Genomic DNA, 4,712 nt, shown 5'->3' with positions numbered 1-4,712 from the left:
GATAAAAAAAATGTGGCATTTATACACAATGGAGTATTACTCTGCATTAAAAAATGACAAAATCATAGAATTTACAGGGAAATGGATGGCATTAGAGCAGATTATGCTAAGTGAAGCTAGCCAATCCCTAAAAAACAAATGCCAAATGTCTTCTTTGATATAAGGAAAGTAACTAAGAACAGAGTAGGGACGAAGAACAGGAGAAGAAGATTAACATTTAACAGGGATGAGAGGTGGGAGGGAAAGGGAGAGAGAAGGTAAATTGCACGGTAATGGAAGGAGACCCTCAGGGTTATACAGTGGAGGGGGTAGAGAGAGAGGAGGGGAGGGGAGGGGAGAGGTGGGGAGGGGGGAGGGTGGATGATGGGAAAGGCAGCGGAGCACAACAGACACTAGTATGGCAATTTGTAAATCAATGGATGTGTAACTGATGTGAATCTGCAATCTGTGTATGGGGTGAAGGTGGGAGTTCATAACCCACTAGAATCAAAGTGTGGAATATGATATGTCAAGAAATTTGTAATGTTTTGAACAACCCACAATAAAAAATTAAAAAAAAAAAAAAAAAAAAAGATGTCCATGTGTGGGAAGCCATCCTGACACGTGACTGGGCGGCTCCTGTTAAGGGTCTGAGGCTTCTGGCTGTGTCGGAATTTTCCCGGCCCTTTCCTGATGAGAGAACCCGTCCATGTAGGGGTGTGACTGACCACTGACCCCAGGGGCCCAATCACTGACCCTGACCTTGGAGTGCAGTCCCCCCTCAACCTTCATTGGATGGAATTATCCCTTGAATTTCTTGTTCCCCAATAAAAGGCTACTCCCTGGCGTGTTCACTCTCTCTCTCTCCTGCTAGCCCTGAGTAATCCTTGCTGCCCTGCTGGGCAGTTAGAGGTTGGAGCCAGAGAGGGGAGCCGTCTTGGACCTGGCAATAGAAATAAGGTAACTGAGTCTGTGTGTTTTATTTCGATCTCTTCTAACTAACTTTATGCCAAGAACCTCATTAATGAAACCATTGCACAGGCCGCATGGTAGATCCATGGGATCTGAGGTACCCCCCACTGCCAGTCATGTCATTCTCACTTGGGGCCTGGCCATTAGTTTTGGGTCTTTGTCTGTTCTATTCTTTGTATTAAAGCATACTTGAAGTTTAAGTGTGATTAATCTGTGTGTGAAATGAGGTACACTATATTTTGGCTGGGTTTGGTTCAGCAGCAAAATCTCTAATCTGTGAGCTTGTAGTGTCCCTGTAGATTTTTATCACCTCACAGAGAAACAATAGCAACAACCCAAGCAACAAATACAGCATTCAAATAAAACCCTTGTCTGTTATGACATCTAGAACACGAATTACCACAGAAATGGGAACCATGGGGCCAGTGATTGCCAACAGCAAGAACAATGAGTAATTGTTAACTAGATCTGGCATAAATCAGCAGGTGTCAGTACTGATAACTGCAGCAACATAAATGGCAGGGGCACAATCCTATAAACTAGATAGGCCAAAAGATGGTGAAAATACAGCTCATTGAGAGAAAAAAGTGTGATAGGAAGGTTGAAGAAAGTTTAGAATGTTCAAAATGTGAACAGAGAAAAGCTGAAGAGATAAAGTGATGGTTCTTGAAAAGGAGGAGGAAAAATAGAAAAAAAAAGTAAAGGGAGAAGGAGAGAACAGAGAATATGGATGTTAAGGGAGAATAAAAGAGACCAAGAGAAAACAACAAACCCAAAGTAAACAAACCACACACCCTGACCCTCAAAGACACGGTGAGGGAGAATAATTGTCACAAAGAATGCTAAAAAGGAGAAAAAAGACACACACACACACACACACACACACACACATCCACAAACCATGCAGCACAGCAAGAGTCACCACAAAGGAAAAAGGAGGAAAAAAATATTCTTAATGAAAAGTGAAAGAGCTGTCTCCACTGAGGAGGTCAGAACAGCTGACAAGGGTGACGTCACTGCTGTGCCCCGCTGTCCTTTCTGCCATCTTTTCTTGGGCCATGGGCTGGAAGAGAGCAGGCTGGGGTTGCTAACCGCTTGCTCTCCCGTGTGGCTCGCGGAGCTGCGGGCTGGAGTGGCTGGACGGACGGGGTAAGGGAGCTCTGGGTGTCCCCCCTCCCGGTGCGGGTGGGCTGCAGTGGGAAGTCCTGTTGGTTGGCGTCTGTCCCAGGGGGTGGCTGCGGCAGAGTCCTGTGGGGAGTTCCAGCAGGTGGGGCTAAGGTCTCATCAGGCCTCAGGGGCTCTGCTGGGCGGTGTCTGCTCTGGGGAGATTAGATCAGCACCCACAGGACCCCCTAGATGCCCATCTCTGTGGATCTGGTCCCAGGATCTTCTGAGAACTCTGCTGGTGGGCAGGGGGCCAGGCCCCGCACACTCTGCTGCCCGTGAACACCAGTCTAAAGAGAGAGATATAAGGAAATTATTGATATAAAATGTATTTAATATGAAAAATTAGAAAGAAAAAATGTTTTTGGATGAGAAAGTAATTTGTATGATAAAGTAACATTTTTGTGTGATAGTCCAAGATAAAGGAAAAACTAACACTAAGGTCATATCGGGCTGGAGTTGTGGCTCAGTGGCAGAGCACTTGCCGAGCATGTATGAGGCCCTGGGTTCAATTCTCAGCATATAAATAAATAAAAAATAAAGTACCTCAACAACTTAAAAAAAAAACCAAAACCTAAGGTTGTAAACAAATTGTAGAATGTCTAAGTAGATTGCAGAATGTTTGTGGAAAGTAAATCTCCAAAAGTTTGTATGGGTGATTAAGTTGGCTATGATTAGTTCAGTCGGTAATTAATATGGTCAGTAAAAATTATTTAAAGGGTTTTCTAAGGTCGGATTTTAATGCACTGATATAAAACAAAGTCTAAAACATTGATCTATTTTTATCTATCAAGATAATTTTTTATATCCATTAGGTTACACTGGGTGGGATTTATTGTATTTTTGGAAGGTAATAAGGAGATCATGATTGTTTAAAGATTGGCAATATGCATCATGGAAATTCTTTGCCACGTTGTCCACAAATAGAACGTGAAGAGCTCTTCTAGCTTTTAATTCATGTTGCAGATGTGATGCTGTGTTGTGTTCACTCACATTCACACAGATCCGGGAAATATCATATGAGAACTTTGTAAAATATATTTTAAAAAGAGGCAAAGATCAGCTTGAGAAATAGACACTTTACCTAAGATTTGTCCAGAGCCTCGCCTTCCCTGAGAGAAAGCTCTGCCTTCCGCCCTACTTCATGTCAGGATGACCCCAAAGTGGACTGGGCTTAAGCTCATTTAAAGGTGTGTTCCAAAGATAGGTTCTTGTTGTACAGATCACTGTGATCTCAAAGTAAACAAGGGATATAATAAAAAACTAAGTAAAGTTTGGGAAAATTATAAAAGTAATTTAAGGGGGGCTAGGGTTGTAGCTCAGTGGCTGAGTGCTTGCCTCACATGCGTGAGGAACTGGGTTCGATCCTCAGCACCACATACAAAAATATATAAATAAGACAAAGATATTGTGTTCATTTACAACTAAAAAAATAAAAATTTTAAAAAAATAAAAGTAATTTAAGATTGTAAAAGAGTTTTAAAAGAAAGTAAAATTTGTAAGGTTTCTTATATGTGATTGAGTTGATAAAGTTATGAATCTTTGTGGAGGCAAAATAGATATTAAATATATATTAGTGCAGTTTTAGAGATTATGTTTCTTGGTTCAAAGCTATTATATAAACCAAATATGTTTTTCCTCTTGTTAACTTTATTTACTTATTTTTGGTATCAAGGATTGAACTCAGAGGAACCTCAACCACTGAGCCATGTCCCCAGCCCTATTTTGTATTTTATTTAGAGACAGGGTCTCATTGAGTTGCTTAGGGATTTGCTTTTGCTGAGGCTGGCTTTGAACTTGAGATCTCCTGCCTCAGTCTCCCAAGCTGCTGAGATTAGCTCTTGTTAACTTCATTTTGTATTTTCCTTGTAAAACTTTATTACCTCTTTGTGTTTTGCAGAACACTGCTTCTATCAGAACAACCTGAGTGTATCTGAGACAATAAGCCATCACCTATAGGACAGAAAGAACACAAGGCTGAATTCCAGGGCTAATACTGACCCCAATTAAATGGAAGGGGCGACAACAAAACTATAGATATGCAGGTTGAAATCCAGTACTCCGACTTCAAGTGTTCCCAAGAAGGATCTCTGAGGAATCTCAGCTGACCCCAACAGAGGTAGGAACAGGGTCAGTTTTGACCAACTTGGTATTAAGCATGTGGTGACAGAGTGTGGCCAAAGCACAGCCACACATGGACATTAGGAAAAGGCATGGTCTCTTTAAGGTAACTTGAGGTGCACATTTGTGTCAGTCCTCCCCAAATCAGTGAAACTGCAAGGTTGGGAAGGAAGGGTCTTTACACAGGAGTGCCTGATAAATATCAAAATGAGCAGTCACACGTTGGTTTTGAATCAATTAGAGACCTACAGATCTTCCTAACGTCCTAATAGGAGGATTTGATCTGTGTTTCGAGGTTTTATTGTTGTTTTGTCTTTGTTTGTTTGCTGGTATGACTATCTAGCCCTGACACTTATTAGGAGCTACTATGTGGGCTCCCTTGTTTGGGAAAAACTGCAGAATTCCCCACCAAGGAAACTAAAGACCAGTCTTTAAGAGAATATGTGCTGGCCATATCCTCCACTTTATCATCTCTT

General features: G+C 41.7%; 1 long non-coding RNA gene across 1 annotated transcript; it reads left to right on the top strand.

Moving 5' to 3' along the window:
* Positions 1–581: 581 nt before the first annotated feature.
* Positions 582–4,454, top strand: LOC131424652 (uncharacterized). The gene is made up of 2 exons (XR_009228027.1): positions 582–2,100; positions 4,016–4,454. It is a non-coding gene; the product is annotated as an uncharacterized LOC131424652 (long non-coding RNA).
* The last annotated feature ends 258 nt before the right edge of the window (positions 4,455–4,712 follow it).

This window comes from Marmota monax, unplaced genomic scaffold (assembly GCF_021218885.2).
Source record: "Marmota monax isolate L192 unplaced genomic scaffold, Marmota_monax_Labrador192_F-V1.1 WCK01_AAM20220418_F8-fsc01748, whole genome shotgun sequence".
NCBI classification, from domain to species: domain Eukaryota; kingdom Metazoa; phylum Chordata; class Mammalia; order Rodentia; family Sciuridae; genus Marmota; species Marmota monax.
This window is presented reverse-complemented; position numbering and strand designations above follow the sequence as displayed.